At 37.2% G+C, this 17,628-nt stretch overlaps 1 long non-coding RNA gene across 1 annotated transcript in view; it reads left to right on the plus strand.

Annotated features, from left to right (window-relative positions):
- Positions 1 to 17,628, plus strand: part of LOC120618312 (uncharacterized) — a 46,912-nt gene that overhangs the window by 11,457 nt on the left and 17,827 nt on the right. The window contains exon 2 of the long non-coding RNA XR_005657218.1: positions 12,704 to 12,776. This is a non-coding gene — a long non-coding RNA (uncharacterized LOC120618312). The remainder of the gene's footprint in view (positions 1 to 12,703; positions 12,777 to 17,628) is intronic.

The raw sequence follows: 17,628 nt of genomic DNA on the forward strand, positions 1-17,628 counted from the left end.
CAATGCTATTCTAATAATATGGTATATATAAGCATAAGATATTTAAAATATATGCTTCACCATTGTTATATATATAAAGAAATGATGTGAAGATAAGTAATTTACAGCATGAGGGCAAGTTCCCTTGTATAGATGGGAGGATTAAACTGCTACAAGAAGGGTCTATCAAAGGATATGATGAGCCAAAGGGAGGTAATGTTAATACTTTTGCAGAAAACCAGAAAGACCCCCTTATTGGTATAGTGGTCAATGATATTCTTTTTCCCTATTCAGAAAAGCAAATTTATAGTTGATTTTTGTTCTTATTTGTTTTCTTCATTTCTACTGAATGACATTTGTTCTTTAATCAAGCAACTGCTACACTGCTAATTGGCTTCCAGACTGAGTTACTCCAAACACAGCTGGCACCACCTTGCTGGGGTCCGCAGAAAATCGTTAGGCCTGTTAGGACCCAGCAGATCCCTTGTAAGTCATGCACGCCAGCTAGTTTGTGGGCTGCTCTTTCTCTGCCGCCATTGGAACTGTACTCCTGTTTCAGAAATGTCTCAGGAACCATGTGACAGAGAAACCAAATGACACCGATGTCTAATGCTTGTCATCAATCTGGACTTCAAATGTCCTTGGCAAAACCTACTTGAACCCTTAGAAGATTTTTAGAGGAAAAAATATAAAATGTAAATATTTTACAAAATAAGAAAGGAACCAGTTTTACATTGTGATTTAGAAGGAGAGATTGTAAAGGATTTACTAAAGGAAAACAAGTTTCTATGAATTCTAAATGCTTCATTAGCACTATGCTCTTATTTTTTTCTCAAACTTATTGAAACTGCTCCGCATTATCCTTCATGTTCTAATATCAAGAAATTTAAATGCATTGCTGTAGGATCTTAGTGTCACCGGTTTAACTCAAGCTGTAAATGGCAAATGGCACTCTATTTCTAACATTGCTATAATGAAGTGAGGAGGGTTGAATAGTTGCAGCAGCCATGGGAGATACTCAGGGATTCAGGACCTGGAGGCAAAACTTTAAAGAGCTGCTGAAGTTCATGAGCTTGGCCAAATGTTCTGAGTCAATTTTCAAAGCAGCCCTGTTTCAGCCGGCTCTCCTCTGGGAGGCTTTTCATGAAAGGTCACTATTCTCCAATAGAACATGGACTTCCCCTCAGAAAAATCCCACATGGAAGAGAACCCCCAATTAACCAGCCTGCTCATTTCAACTATTCATCCTCCATCAGTTGGGACCCTGGCCAACACTATTGTGGGGTGTGCAAGCCACTTTTGTGAAAAGACACTCAGTAAACATTCAGGTATTCAAACAGATTAACATCTCAGAAAAAGTTTAACCCCAGCAAGTGTTCTGCTTTAATAAGAATTATCCTCTTTTCAACTATATTTCCTCTTGTTAACTAATGGACAAGTCCCCAAGACTCAATGAGGACCAGAATAATAACTCATGCTGGCAGATGCTGAGCAGGATGTTTTCCTGAGTCAGAGAGAACACAGAACCCCTGCAAATGTTCCTCACCCTTGACTAGCCTGAGGAGTGGTTCATCCAGGTGTCGTTCTGGTTCTCTTTCCACCCCTTCCCCCACTTACCCACTTCTCCCACTTCTTCTGTATCCTGAATTAACAATGACCCCTACCCTGGAAGATAAAATCCTTTCAGAGTGAATTGCTAAGGTGTGGTGCAGGCAGATTTCTTGAGCTGAGGAGATGAAGCTGAGAGTCCAGGGAGACCAAGGCAGCTAGAGTTTGTAGAGCAGAGTACTAGAGAAGAGAGATCTCTGCAGAGAGAGAAATGCCTGGAAATCTACAGAGCAGTCTCAAGTATTCAGCACATGTGTGGGGAAACTACCCAACATTTGGGAGATTCAGTAAAGAACCATCAAGAGTATTAGAAGGAACAGTGACTGGTCCTCATGTAGGACTGGGTACAACACCCGTCCCCACCAGCCAGACTGGAAAAACTCATTATTTATGGGGCCTCGGATAAAGCACTTAGGAAGATCTTGCCCTGGTAGAGAGGAAAAACTAATCTAGGCCTGCCTAACAAATCATAAAAGTAAGTCACAAAAGGAGAAAGCTGTTTTAAGTAACTTAACTGCTAACAGAATAAAGCTCAAGAAAAGCAACAGGAATCCACCACCCAACAAGGTAACATTCATAGTCTCTGCCATTCAATCAAGATTATTACCGGGTACATGCAGAGGCAGAAAAAACACAACCTATAATGAGAAGACTATTCAGTCTAGAGAAACCAACCCAGGGCTGACCCACATGTTAGAATTGGCAGAGGAGGATATTAAAACACTTATTATCTATCAAAAGCTTGTACAAGATGTTCCACAACTCTATTCATAATAGCTAAAACTGGAAGCTGTCCAGATATCTAATAGGACTATAGATAAACAGACTACCTAGCAATAAAAAAGAATGATTCTCTAAGAGATGCAACAAAATTAATGAATTTCAAAAACATTTTTTTCTGAGTGAAAAAAGCCAGACATAAATACGTACATACTATATGATGATTCCACTTATTTGAAATTCTCAAACAGGTAAAATTAATTTATGATGATAGAAATCAAACTTGTGGTTACTCTGACATGAGGAGATCAACTGAGAAAGAAGACAGGAAATATTTAGGGTGATGAAATATTCTTTATATTGATAGTGATATAGTTATAGAGGTGTATGCATTGCAAAAATGGATCAAACTGTACAAATTGTACATTTTATAGAATAAATATTCTTGTTAAAATTTTAATAATCCAGTAGAAAATAGGTACTTCATGTTTAAAAGCAAATCAAATGGTCAATAATAAACATATAAAACTATGCTTATTGTCTTTAGAATTCAGAAAAAAATAAACTAAAACCTCAGTGATGTACCACTTTGTGCTGACCCCATAGATGATATTTTAAAATTTGACAGTACTTGCCATCATTTGATCACATCTCTTCAGATGCAGTATATATTGGCACAACCTCTTTGAGAAAAGGAACAAAAAACAAAAAAAACACTGAATGCCCTGTGGAGGCAAGATGCTCTAGTAGAAAAATTTTTGTCATTTCTACAAAGATGTTCATTTGGTCTGCTATTTCACAACAGGTGGTCATATATAATATGGCTTAGTTAGTAATTGAAGAAATGCATTCCTTGTGCCCTGAAATATTACTGCTAGGAATATTTCTGAAAAAAGTCCTGCACATCTGAGACTTGTAAATCTTATTTATGACAGCACTGTCTGTGATAGCAAAACAAAATAAAACAAAACAAAACCCCAAAACAAAAACAAAAACAAAAAAATACTGGAAACCTGAATGTTTGGTTATAGATTTATAGAGAGTGGTATAACCATACATTTAAACAATACATTTATATGGAAGTAGAATTTAATTTCAGCTACATGAATAACATAGATGAATAGCAGGGGTATAATGTTGAATGAGAAAAGCAAGTCTCCAAGAATACCTACAATATAATTCAATCTATATATATTTCGAAAATATACAAAATTAAACTATGTGTTGTTTATAGTTATTCTCACATGGTTAAAAAAATAAAAACAAGAAAAAGAATAATTAACTCAATTCTAAACCATGAAGTTTAAGAAGGAAATAGGATTGGAGGAGAGTACACAATACAAAAGTATTCATTGCATTGTTCTTTAAACTTCCTGTACATTCCATTAAAATTCTTTCTTGTACACTTAATATTTAACATAAAATGTAGTAAAAACGGTCAACAAAAAAGAGTAGACTGGTAAACCAGAGAACATGAGATAAAATTTAAAATACCATTTAAAAAATAATTTATTTTTAAATTACAGTTAGCATGTGATATATTAGTTTCAGGTGTACAACATAGTGATTAGACATTTATATTACTTACAAAGTGATCACCCTGATAAATCTAGACCCTATCTGACACCATATATAATTATTACAATATTATTGACTATATTCCTTATGCTATACTTTATATCCCCATAACTATTTTGTATCTACCAATTTTTACTTCTTAATCACTTCTCCTTTTTCACAGATTTCCCCAAACCTTTTTCCACCTGGCAACCATCAAAATGTTTTCTGTATCTATGAGTCTGTTTCTGTTTTGTTTGTTTGTTTATTTTGTTCTTTAGATTCCACATGTAAGTGAAATCATATGGCACTTGTCTTTCTCTGTGAGACTTATCAACTCAGCACAACGCCCTCTAGATCCATCCATGTTGTTGCAGATGGCAAGATTTCATTCTTATTTTTATTGCTGAGTAATATTCCATTGTATATATGTACCACCTCTTCTCTATCCATTCATCCATTGATGGACACTCAGGTTACCTCCATATCTTGACTACTGAAAATAATGGTGCAATGAACATAGGAATTCATATGTCCCTTTGAAGTAGTATTTTGGGTTTCTTCAGATAAATACCCAGAAATAGGATTACTGGATCCTTCTTTGTCTCTTGTTAAAGTATTGCTACCCCAGCTTTTTTGTTTTTGTTTGCATTTTATAAAACATTTTTTTCCATCCCTTCACCTTCAGTCTATGTGCGTCTTTTGATCTGAAGTGAGTCTCTTGTAGGCAAAATATATAAGGGTCTTGTTTTCTTATTCATTCAGCCACCCTATCTTTTGATTGGAATATCTAATCCATTTACATTTAAAGTAATTATTGATGGATATGTAATTATTGCCATTTTATTATTCATATTGTTGATCTTTTTTTTTCTTCTTCATAAAGAAGTCCCTCTAACGTTTCCTGTAATACTGTCTTGGTGGTGATGAACTCTTTTAGCTTTTTCTTGTCTGGGAAGCTCTTTACTCTCTTTTGATTCTAAATGATAGCTTTTCTGGGTAGAGTAAGGTTGGCTGTAAGTCCTTCCTTTTCATCACTTTGAATATTTTGTGCCAGTCCATTCTGGCTTGCAAAGTTTCTATTGAGAAATCAGCTTACACTCTTATGGGAACTCCCTAATAGGTAACTAATTGCTTTTCTCTTTCTGCTTTTAAGATTCTCTCTTTGTCTTTAACCTTTGGCATGTTAATGATGATGTGTTTTGGTACGGGCCTCTTTGGGTTCATCTTATTTGGGACTCTCTGAGCTTCCTGAGCTTGTACATCTTTTTTCTTCTCCAGGTTAAGGGAGTTTTCAGTCATTATTTTTTGAAAAAGATTTCAATTCCTGTCTCTCTCTCTTCTCCTTCTGTTAACCCCTGTGATGCGAATGCTGGCACACTTGATATTGTCCCAGAGGCCCCTCGAACTATCCTCATTTTTTGGATTTTTTTTCTTGTTGCTGTTCTGATTGGGTGTTTTATGCTACTTTATCTTCTAAATCGCTAATTTGACCCTCCTTCATTTAATCTACTGTTAGTTTTTCCTAAGGTATTCTTCATTTCACTTAGTTCATTTCTGACTTGTTCTTTTTTATATTTTCTATCTCCACTTTTATGTTTTCTGTCTCTTTGTTAAAGTTCTCACCAAGTTTATCTACTCTTTCTGTTAGTTCATTGAGCATCCATATAACCAGTGTTTTGAACTCTGCATCTGATAGATTGCTTGTCTCCATTTTGTTGAGTTCTTTCTCTGGAGCTTTCTTCTGTTCTTTAATTTGGGACATGTTTCTTTGAATCCCCATTTTGCCTGTCTCCCTGTGTTTGTTTCTTTGTCTTAGATAGGGATCCTAAGTCTCCTAGTCTTAGTAGAGTGGCCTTATATAGTAGGTATTTTGGGGCCCAGTGGCACAGTTTTCATGGTTACCCAATCTGGATGCTCCAGGTGTGTCCCTTTATGGGTTATGTGTGCCCTCTTGTTTTAGGTGAGCCTTGGTTACTATTTGCACATTATTGAGAGGGATTGACCCTTGGGCTGATTGGTTGTGAGGAATGGCCAGTGACTATAGTAGAGGAGCTGTTGTGCAGGGGCTGACCCTATGCAGCAAGACTTGCTTTAGCAGAGCTCTGGTGCCTGCCCAGTCTGCCTTTTGGGCATGTCCTCCTCAGATGTAGCCCCTGTTAGTGCTCTGACTGAGATCAAAGATGGCCACTGGGCATGCAGGCTGGGGCCTCCTGGGAGGGGCCATGCCACAAGCCAAATAGTTTAGCCACTGTCTGGCCCTGCCCGGGGCCACTTGGCATGAGCCACCAAGCAATCTGCAGGTAGCCATCACCCCTGCTGTGTTTGGATGTTCCTTAAGAGGCCAAGCCACAAACTGAGGCCGGCTGCTGCTAGTGCTGGGCTTGAGGCTGCTCAGCAAGAGGTATTGGGCATGATGAGATCAGATGTTTGTTTAGGTTTTGTAAACCTTTGAGAGATTTTAGAGACATCTGCAATATGAGCCAAGATAGGACATTTGTATAGAAAAGCCACCAGAGGCAGCTTGGGTGGGCCCCTATGTTGGGAGGGGTGGGGCCTCAGGGAATCAGCAGGGCAGAATGAGCTGTGTCAGCCAGGTTACTGGAGATGCAGATATGGCAGCTGCCTGCGTCTGCACACAGGGAGCGGGGTGAGCTCAACAAAGGAACAAAGGATTTTGCCAGCACTTTTGTTTGGGAGAAAACTGCCCCTCCAGCCCTTGCCCTGAAGCCAGAAAGCTCGATTCCTCCCCATGTGTCCCTGGCACTTTTTAAGCAGCTACCCCAGCACTGGAGCTCAGAGTGAGTATGTCCATCAGCGGTAAGTCTGTGCATGGGCACTTTAAGTGGAATTTTAGCCACCTTCCATCTTAGCCAAAATCTCTGCTATTTTTCACAGCCAGATGTTGTGGGGAATTTCTCTTCCCACCACTGGAACCTTGGGAAGTTTGGGGCCGGGAACCCTTGTTCCTCCGAGATGACCTCCACAGCTGAGATAATGCTTTTAATTTTTAACCACTACATGCAGATGTGGGACCAGCCGGTGCATGTCTCTGCTCCTCTTACCAGTCTCAAGGTAGCCTTGTTTTTGTGTCCCCAGTTGGAGGACTTCTGTTCAGCTAGATTTCAGGTTATTCTCTTGATGATTGTTCTGCAGTTTAGTTGTAAGTTTGATGTGCTTGTGAAAGGAGGTGAGCAAGCATTTACTTACTCTGCCATCTTGACCAGGCTCTCCCAATATTATTATTATCAAATGACAACATAAAATTTTCATAAAACTCAATTGTAAATCTTCCAAGTTCATAATATGAAAATTTCTCATTTAGAATTATAAGATCACCATGAAATAAAGGCAGAAATGAAAGACTATGAGTGAATAATGTTATTTATAAAACTATGCACCCAGATAAATGTCAAGGTATTATAAAAAGTATTATTTATTCCAAGCTCATAATTAATTGAATGCCCTGTGGAGGCAAGATGCTCTAGTATAAAAGTTTTTGTCATTTCTATAAAGATGTTCATTTGGTCTGCTATTTTCACAACAGGTGGTCATATATAAGCAGAATTCATCTTTGCATAACATTTCAAAGTTATAAAAAGTAGACAGGAAATGACTTTCAGAATTTAGGGTGGTGGCGTAGAAGCAACATATAAGGTCCCACTCTTTTTTATAGACTTTATTTTTTAAGCAGTTTTAAGTCTATGGCAAAATTAAGTGGAAGGTACAGAAATTTCCCATATGCCCCTTGCCGCCTCACATGCATAGCCTCTCCCACTATCACTATCTCCCACCAAAGTAGTATATTTGTTACAATTGATAAACCTGCATCGACACATCATTATCACTCAGAGTCTATATGTTATAAATCCTGTTTAAGAAAACCTAATATCCAAACACAAAATATTATTCCTCTCCATCTCAATACTAATGTATATTCAGTGCATGCATGTGTGTAAACATGCAAGTGATGTCTGGAGGAAGTGCATCCACATCAGAGTAACAGGTTGCCTGTGGAGAAAGATCAATTCCATTCTGGCCTCTAACTTTTTGCAAGACTGAAGAAGCTTTCATAAGCAGACCCACCTAGACTCAGGATTTCATGCCGACTGAGTAACCAAGTAGGGGAGAGAAAAACCATACATTGTGTTCTGGTTCATCTAACATTGCTCCAGGAAACAGGGCAGTTTCAAGGACACCATCTAATCTCACAAGCCTGGGAGTACTGATGCCTGCACTCTGGGGCTGCTAGGCTGGAGGTGGGTAGAATATAGGAGGTAAAGCCTGGGAGGGAGAAGCAACTTGTCTTGAGAAATTATCTCAGATTTCTGGGGGCAAATGATCAGTGTATGTCTATTAAGTAAATGAATCTGTAAGCTGCATTTTATGAGTCATCAAGTTCTCATTTTACAAATACTCAGCCTTCGTTAAACCTATGGCAGTTGAAGGCAAATTATGCAAAGTGCAGAATTTAATCTGCTTTTACTTTATTTCAAGATTTTCAGTTAAATACATTTGACTTAAGTTCCAAAGACTTATATGTAGGCAGGAATTCAAACTGTAGAGGAAGAATAAAAAATGACAAAAAGCTCATTTGCAAAACACTCTCCACAGTTTGTTTAACCACCATGTCTCTTTCATTATGGTGTCTAATTTAGTTGAATTGAATATCAATGTAGAAATATTACTTCTTGTATTCAATCAAAGAACTCCAGTAACGTGTCAGCTCTGAGAAAGGAGACCTTCACAGTGACCACTTTTCCACACAATCTTCCACTATGCCCATGCCATTGAAACCAGAGTATATAAAAAAGAAGAAAAATGGCAGTTCAGTGTTATAGAATTTAGCGAGCAGACTAGATTTTGCAAGGTATCAAACAATGTTGACCTTTTCCCACATTATAGGTGAGAAAAATGGAAAGCAAGAAATATAATAACTGGCCCAAAGTCACTCGAGAAGCCAAGATCCGAGTGAAACTGCGAGGAACTCAGGCTTTCTGGCTGCAAGGCCACCATTTTTTGCACACATTTTGTTTTCTCTCTTTCTTTGCCTTTAGCGCGACTCAGAAATATCTACTGTGTATGTCACTAGCTTTCAAAAGAATAAAACGAATTAGCAATTTGACAATGCTCAGATTTTTTCAGAAGCAGAAACAAGGTACATTAGTGCATGCTTTAATTTCAAGACATTCTATTCTTTTAGTCATTAACTGTGATCACACCTGTATCTTTTGCTTAAATAAGGACTCAGCTCTCTGAAGAGTTTACCTGTCTTCTAGAGTTGTACATGATATGATTTATGAAGGAAGTATTATTGGATAGAAATAATCTTCATTGGGGAAAAATATGTAATATCTCATTGACTTCACTGAAAACCAAAATTATTGTTATTAAGTCAAATAAACAACCTTCATCAATCAAAAATATTTATCTATCGTGTTAGTATAGTTTATAATTAGTTTCACAGTCAGTCATGAGGAAAAATTGCCTAAGTGAAATATTAAGCACAAAAAATAATAATCTATGATAAAGGTATAACTGTCAGATACATTAATAAAATATTTATTAATTCATTTTAAAATAACAATAACATTCCCATCATATTAACATAAATATTTCATTTAAAAATATGTTTTCGCAAAAAAAAAACCAAAATGATTTAGTGAGCAAGTGGCATTGTTTCATCAATCTCTTTAATATCTGTCTTCATAGAAGACAACCGGATTCTCATATCTGTTTCTGCATTCAATCTGTTGTGATTTGTTGTGTTAGCTGAAGTAGATGAAGAAAATCCAGTCTCATAATGTAGTTGGAAAAGGGAGAAGTATTGTATTGGAGCTTTTAGTTAGTTGTGGATATTATTCTTTGATACTACATCAAGACTGGATAAGTGGTCATTTCTTAAAGGTTAGTTGCAATTTGGACTCTGAAACCTTATTAAATGAACTTTTAATATCTTGTTATGTTAAAATAATTGGGCTGTCTTCCACTTTCAATAGCTCTTTTACTAATGTGTAATTTTATTATGTCATGCATTGGTCCTTTGTAGATGATTAGTTCACTGAATTATGTAGATATTCCAAATGATAATCCATTTCATTATATGGTGTCAAAAAACATTCATTAATATCCAATCTTATATCATCAGAAAATACTGTAATCAGAAATCATCAGAAATACTCATGGTGCAGGTATAAATTTTCCAAAATTCTGATTTTCACTTGAAAGTGCTATTTTTACCTTTGGCAAAAAATACCATCAGTTATTTTTCTTGATGTAACGGATCACTTCATCGTTGTCCAAAAAATGTCTCCCAAATACTTAAATATATAAAAAAAGTTTGCTTCTTAGTCATTCTTTCAAGTAAAAAGTGTATTCCCTTAAAGAAGCCCTGTAACCCAAGTAATCACACAGGGCTTTTCTTTAAGACAACCATCTTACTTTGGTACGCTGCAGAAGTGCTTTATATGTACCTCCAATCTCATCACATAAAATGTTAAGAAATTTACTCATGGGGTAAAGATTTAATAAAATCAATAATTTTTACTGCTTCATTAGGGACTGTGAGGACACAGCAGTGAAGGAATACAATGACTACTAGGTCAGCTTGGTGCCACTGTCTTGATTTGGGCTAAGGTGCCAGCAGTTTTACATACTATTGTCTTTGCACGACCAGTAAAAACGTCAACGTAATGAGAAAGGCAGATAACATCTTAGTATTATAATAAAAATAGTTATGATTCTGTGGGCCCACTGAAAGGATCATGGGGAATTGCAGGGGTCTGATGGGCCATACTTTGAGAACTACTAATATTTTTTGCGAAAGAAAATAATTTATCATCTGCTAACTGAAATTCACGTCAGGGAATGAAGATCGCCAAGCACAAGTTCCCTATCAACAATAAGCAAAATAATAGGGACATCAGCAGCTAAGGACCCTACCAACTGCTATCCGTAAATTAAAATTAAAAATTTGCTTCCTTGGCATGTAATTTATTTGCAAGAAGCTTTAAGTGCTAAGTTCTGAAAGAAGCCAAGAAGCATTTCATAGTAATGATCTATTTTAGTGTTGAGCCCAGTTCACGCATCAAAGCAGTTTTCAGAAAGCTTTCAGATAAACACATCAGGGTAATTTCTCTTGAACCACATACTCAGAAAGAACAACATTCTCCACTAATAGGAACTATTCATAATGACTTAAAAAACAAAAAGCCCCTAAAAATCTCTCTCCTGTGCTTTGGGCTCAAAAAAGGGATAATTTTTCTAGTAATCTCTATTTCTATGACACCACTATAAAGGAAGTTGAGAATCCAGCTTGGATAAACCATTTAACCTAAAAAAACCATTAAAATCAAGAAAGCCTGTAGGACAAAACCCTGTTCTCTGATGGCATTCCCCCAAGGAACACAGACCATAATTAAGGAAACTAACAACACCAGACTAAAACAAACAATTTTTAAAAGTTTCACAACAGTCCCCACAATTTCCGTCTCTCCTATCACAAAAGAAGGCCATCTGGCCACCCTTCCCAGCAAAATATTTCTTTTACTCACCTCCCTGTGCAATGCCTTAATATGCACTAAGTGTGCCTACACTCCAGTAACACTAAAGAGTACTATTTGCAGAAGTTATTTTAATTGTACTATATTTAAAGATATATATTTTGTAAATGATGTAAAAGCTTTGGATGCATATGAAACTGAAAATCAGAAAAGGGTATGACTAAATCAGAAATGTATTCAGATGATATGATCATTAGTATGAATAGATATAAAATTGTTTTAATAATAAATGGTTTTCCAATAATTATGATTGTTGAATGAGTACCGTATAGTGCTTGGAAGTTACTGTTCCCTCATGTTTTAGCATTATCACTTTCCTGACTCCATTGAATCAAATTGCAATGGTCTTATTGTAGCCATCATCAACGGAAGATCAAAGTATTTCTACCACCTAAGAAGAGGAAGAATTTCATGACAATATATGACCTAGCATACCACTAAAACAATATAATTCACGTGAGAATGAACTGAAGGAAGTGTAGAGAAAAACTCTTATAAAAACTGGAAATAATTTTTACAATAAAATATTAAATTACATCCACTTTCATGGAGTGTGGTCTGACTTAAGAAAAGTCAGTAAATAATTGGCCATTTATTAATATTTAAATAATTGATATCCATTCATTAGGCTTAAATTTTCATGAAGACATCTAAAATAATGGGAGTGGAGGTTTTAAAACATGGACATAAAATTTTTAATGTATCTTCCATCGAGAGTTGGGGTCTTTGACTCCTTTTCTTGAATCTCAGTGAACTCGTGGCTGGTTCAACCAATGCAGAGCATCTGAGGTGATGATGTGGAACTTCTGAGGCTGCAGCTTTCACTTCGTTCACTGGGAAGATTTGCTCTTGGAGTTGAGCCACCATGAAAGAAGTCTGACTGTCCTATAATGCAATGCCAGAGAGACCACACATTGTCATTCAGCCTCACAGGCCAGCTGAGCCTATCATTCAGCATCATAGGCTCAGTGCTGAACATGAGAGTGAAGAAGTCATTGTGGAAGTGGTTCCTCCTGCCCCAGTCTCTCGAGTTGCCTCTAGCCCTGCAAGTCACTGTAACTGGAGCAGAGAGGAGCCTTCCCCACTATGCTCTTTTGAACCCCTAACCCACAGAGCCCATGAGCATAATAAAATGGTTGTTACTTTACACCATTAAGTTCTAGGATGGCTTGATACTTAGCAATATGTGACAGAAATGGGTGTGTGGGTATCTATTAGACAAACAGCAATCTACAAACTTCAATTGCAACTGATGGTTCTACTTTCTCCACACCCAGATCATTTGGTCACTTCATCAACGGCAGCAGCCGAATGAGACTGAGAATGACTTGAAATCAATCAACAAGAAAGGTGTGTAAAAGCTCGGTGAGTTTCTCTCAAAACTAATTTAGTTGAGGTTATGATAACTTGGTCCACTTGCAGTGTTAAGTGTGTGCATCGCAAAGCTCACCAGTCCATCTTAGGACTGAGCAAGACTGGGAAATTTTTGCAGTGATTCTTACTTTGTGAGATGAGAATGCAATGCAAGGTCTGTGAAAATGAAACATTACAATGACACTTAAATGATCGGTTAACCATTCCAACAGTGATGGTCGTAATATTTATGACTCCTTAAATCCTCTGAATTTTAAACATTTTATGGTTTAAATTTAGTGCCCAACATGAAACTTTTCTCTACTCCCAAACCTGTCTTAATTTCTTGATTTACTTGCCTTTGTAAAGGCAATTACAAGAAAGATTTTTAAGATCCAGTGAAAATCTAAGCCATGCCTTATCCACAAAAGGTAGAAAACTTTGAGCAAAAACATCATTGTCACCAGCTAAGTTCCATGAATTCAGGGTTTTTTTTTTTTTTCTGAGTCTGCTGTACCCTCCAGCACCTACAATAGTGCTTAGCATGTAGGAGGTGCTCAATAAATATTTACTGAATAAATGATTGAACATGACAGAACCTGCAGGCTACGCTACTGCCCCCCAAAAGAAAAGATATTTACAAATTTCCTCAGTCGAAAACTGTCCTCATTCATACTTAGGTCACTATTAAATGAAAGTGAAATCAAGAGACTATTTATTTATCTACTAAACATAACATAATATAGTATATATAACATGCATATTACATTATATATTACATTATGCATGTTATATATAATATTCATATTATAGTATATATTATACATATTATATCATATACAATAAATATATACTATAATATAAATCATATTATAATTACACATACATATATTCATTATATAAGTAAATATATATATAACATGAAAAATTATATTTCTTATAATTTACTAAGCTTTCTAATATGAAAATGAAAAACCGTGGGCATGAATTTAATGTTTGGGGTAGGATGAGGAAGGAATATATTATGTGGAGTAATTCAGTGAGAAGGCAAAATTAACTTAAATATTACCTGATTGCAGGATGAATCTGTATATCTTTAGTCCAATGTTTTCATAATGCATTAAGAGTTTTCTCCTTTAAGGCAATAACTAAATGGGCATGCATATAATTCCAGGCAACTATAGAAATGGTATTTAGTAGAAAAATATTTTTTTCCTTATGTTTGATGATTTATTTCAGATTTGTTGGCAGATTTGTTTCAGCCTTGTACCAATGCTCCCAGTACAAATTCATGCGAAATTATTTGTCACAAACAGCTCTGAAAGTTATACAACAACAAAATTCCCACCTAATGTCCTTCCCAGCTTATACAATGTGGATCCATCATTATTTACAAACTCTCAGGAATAGTAATCCCGATGCCGCTGCTGCTGATGATCAGGATGATGTCTCACGTGTTAAGTAGTTATTACATGTACTATTGTATTTAGTCCTCACGCCAAATCTGCAGAGACTGTATTGTTATGATTGTTATTAACACTCCCATTTTTTGAGAACAGAAAACAAGTGACTAAGAAAGGTGAGATATCTTGCCTAATACTGACTATTTGGGAGAGCCAAGATTCAAACCCCAGTCTCTCTGACTGTAGAGTCAGAGTTCTTTAGTCATAGTCTGCATCACCTCTGAAAAGTTTTATCAAGCTTATCCAACCCATGTCCTACTCCGAAAGTACAAGCACAGGTCCCTCAAATAATTTTAATACTAAGTACATTTCTACATTAAAAAAATTAATAGCTTTCTTTTCAAAAGAGGGGAGGTTGCTCTCCTCACTCAAAAGTGTCAACCTGGTAAATGTCTAGCTCATTTCAGCAGGGCTGTGACATGTTGTTTAGTCAGGCTCATTCTCCAATGAACCCAGGGCTTGGAGATTAAAAAGAAAAAGTAATCTACTAATGTTGGCATTTATCTCAACATATTAGCAAAAATGTCCCACCTAGAAGGCTATAAAGAATCATTCAGTAGACAGATTTTTAGCAGACACAAACATGAAAGAAGCTCCCCACCCTTCAGAGTTTAACAGGAGACCAGTCAGACACACAAGTGGGAAAAGGAAAAGGGCTGAGTCACTGAGCTAAGCCTTTGCCAGGGACTTGACCCCAACCCCCCATGGCATGGTGGAGGCTGAGAGTCTTCAAAGTCTGTATTTCCAACCAGCTTCCAGGTGGCTGTGAGAGCTAAGGAAAGCTGGGTATCTCTCTTTCTCAACGCAGCCTTTGCACACTGATAGTTTGAACTTCCTTATAGTATGGCAGTCTCAGGGTGGTCAGACCTCTTGTCTGGTGGTTGGCTTCTCTCAGATTGAGCATTCCAAGGCACCTCTCTATGACAGGAATATCTAAGTTTATGGCTATCTTTTTTTTTTTTTTCACACGGCCCGTGACCCCTCAAACACTAAGAACCCTGAATCTACTATAACTGTTTCACGATACAAAGATGACCTCAGACCTTGACAGCAGATGTGCTAGAAGGTCTCCTGACTCTTGTCCTGTTCCTTTCATGGGATGCAGAGGGTTGCACGGGTTTGTGACATAGTCTTTAGAGTCACACAAACTTGGGTCCAGACCCTGGGTACATCTTTCAGTAGCTATTTCATTTTGGGCTGCTTATTCTTTTGGTCTCAGTTTCTTTCTCTGTAAAATGAAAAAAGTAACAGCCCTTATCTTACAGGAGTGCGTGAAGCTTGGGTGGTAGATAGTCAGAATTCAAAAGACATTCACTGTTAAAGGCCAGTCTCCCTGTTATACACTTTCACGGCCTTTAGAACTTTCCCTTTGTAGCACTTATCACAACTGTGATCAATTTTACTATAACTACTATGTGGTGTCTGCATTCTCTATCAGACTACATAGCCTTTGAGGGCAGGAATCATATGTGTCTTGTATTTGGCTTCAATGCTAATGCCCAGCAGAGTACCAGACACACAGGGTACACATTTAATGAATGACAGTTTCCATGTATGCAGACTTGCTCGAAGTGGTAAATGTTTTGAAAGGCACAGAATTGGAAATTATGAGTAATAGGCCTTCTAAGCTACATATCAATAGTATTACTCCTTTTATAGTACTTCTGCTAGTTTATTATGAAGAAGGTCAAGAAGGATTATTCAGAGAACAAAAGAGACAATTATCCCCCTTGAGAAAGACCTGTGAGGTTGCAAGGAGAGAAAAGAGTGTAGGTAACAGTGGGCTGGAGAGTTCTGAGACCAGAGGAGACAAGACTTCGATGGGGACATTAAAATAACTCTGGACTGGACCAAATGAGAGAGCACATCTGCAGTCAGTTGTCATATCTGTTTGTGGTCAGTGAGGCAAACCAGAAAGACGTTAGGAGGCAGAGACAAGCTGGATGCAGGAAAAAAGTGGAAAGCAAAAGGGGTTCATAGGTCACTCTCTAAAAAAATAAGGCAGGCACTGCAATTATTCCGATTGGTTGAGAGAAAAGGCATTCTCATATAAGCCAAAGGGAGATCTCCTGACTCATAGTTTTCAGGACACCATCGGGTCTTTGCAGTAAAATTCACATTTGGCAAGAGCTTGGATCTAAGTGATAACAGGGCTCCTTGCTTTTGTTTCTCGTGCTGAGATTTACAGAGCACCAGGCTATTAAGCAGTCTGCAAGGATCACATGCCCAGTTAGGAAGGTGATCAGATGTAATGACTCACCTCAGCTTGTTGCCACCCAATAGTGCTTCTGTCATCTTTATGGCAAGGAGAGTAAAGACATAGGAAATTTTAAGAAATCAGATAATTCAGATAAAATTCTTTATCTGACAAGGCAGCAGAATAAATCAACTCCAAAATATAAAGTTCAAAAGAGATAAGACCTTATAATTACTGCTATTAAAAAAAAGTCTGCATGTCAAATGGCTGCTATTTATGGATTTAATAGAGGAAGAAAATCACGCAGTATGTGCTCAAACTTCTAATATGTATGAGCCATTCTTACCATCAGTAACCAACAGGTAAAAATGCATACGTTTAATTTTAAAAAATGAAAATAGGCTACAAAACGAAATTTTTATTTCAATATAAGATGTGACTAAAAAATATCAACTGATCTTTCTGTGTAGTTTGTAGAATTCTAATAAGCTTAATTACTGGTGTCATTAGTTCTAATAGGCTTAATGATGGGTATCTTTGATATTAAAAACAATGTGCCTCATTGCCTTCTAGTCAAAACACAAGTATTTGCCCAGGGGCTCCAAAAGGAGAAAGAGTAGGAGGGTCTAACAGACTGTAAATGGTGCCCATAGAGAGGGTGCAAGGGTCTGGGAATAAGGAAAAAGAGCTTAGGGCAAAGAATGTGTGGGATATATCTTTCAGTATGTATCTTTAGCTATAAAATGTATCCATGCAATTATGGCATGTTACAAACACGAGAGCTTTCCTTCTGTGATCACTTGCCTAAAGCCAAATCATAGAGGATATAAAATAGATCTTTGAAAGACATGGCTATGCCTATACTTCATGCTGAATTGCCACAAAAACAGGTCTTGGGGCAAGTATTCACCTGTTGGGTACTAGCAACCCCAGTCTGGGTAGTTTTGGGATATCATCCTTGCCCACTCATGTGATCCCAGATCACTGCTCCCATCACAAGGGCTGGCTCAGAATTCCTCTTTCCTGCCACCTCTTTCTTTTCTCCTCTCTACTTATGCCTTGTGCAACCCAACTGTTAGCAACACCTGTGGACCCAGACAAGGCTCACTGGCAACCTCACTCAGAAGGCTGCTCGCACTGGAGCTAGCAGTTTTAAGAGTGCTCAGCCAGAGGACTACATAGCCTGTGT

This window comes from Pteropus medius, unplaced genomic scaffold (genome assembly GCF_902729225.1).
Source record: "Pteropus medius unplaced genomic scaffold, Ma_sr-lr_union100, whole genome shotgun sequence".
NCBI classification, from domain to species: Eukaryota; Metazoa; Chordata; class Mammalia; order Chiroptera; family Pteropodidae; genus Pteropus; species Pteropus medius.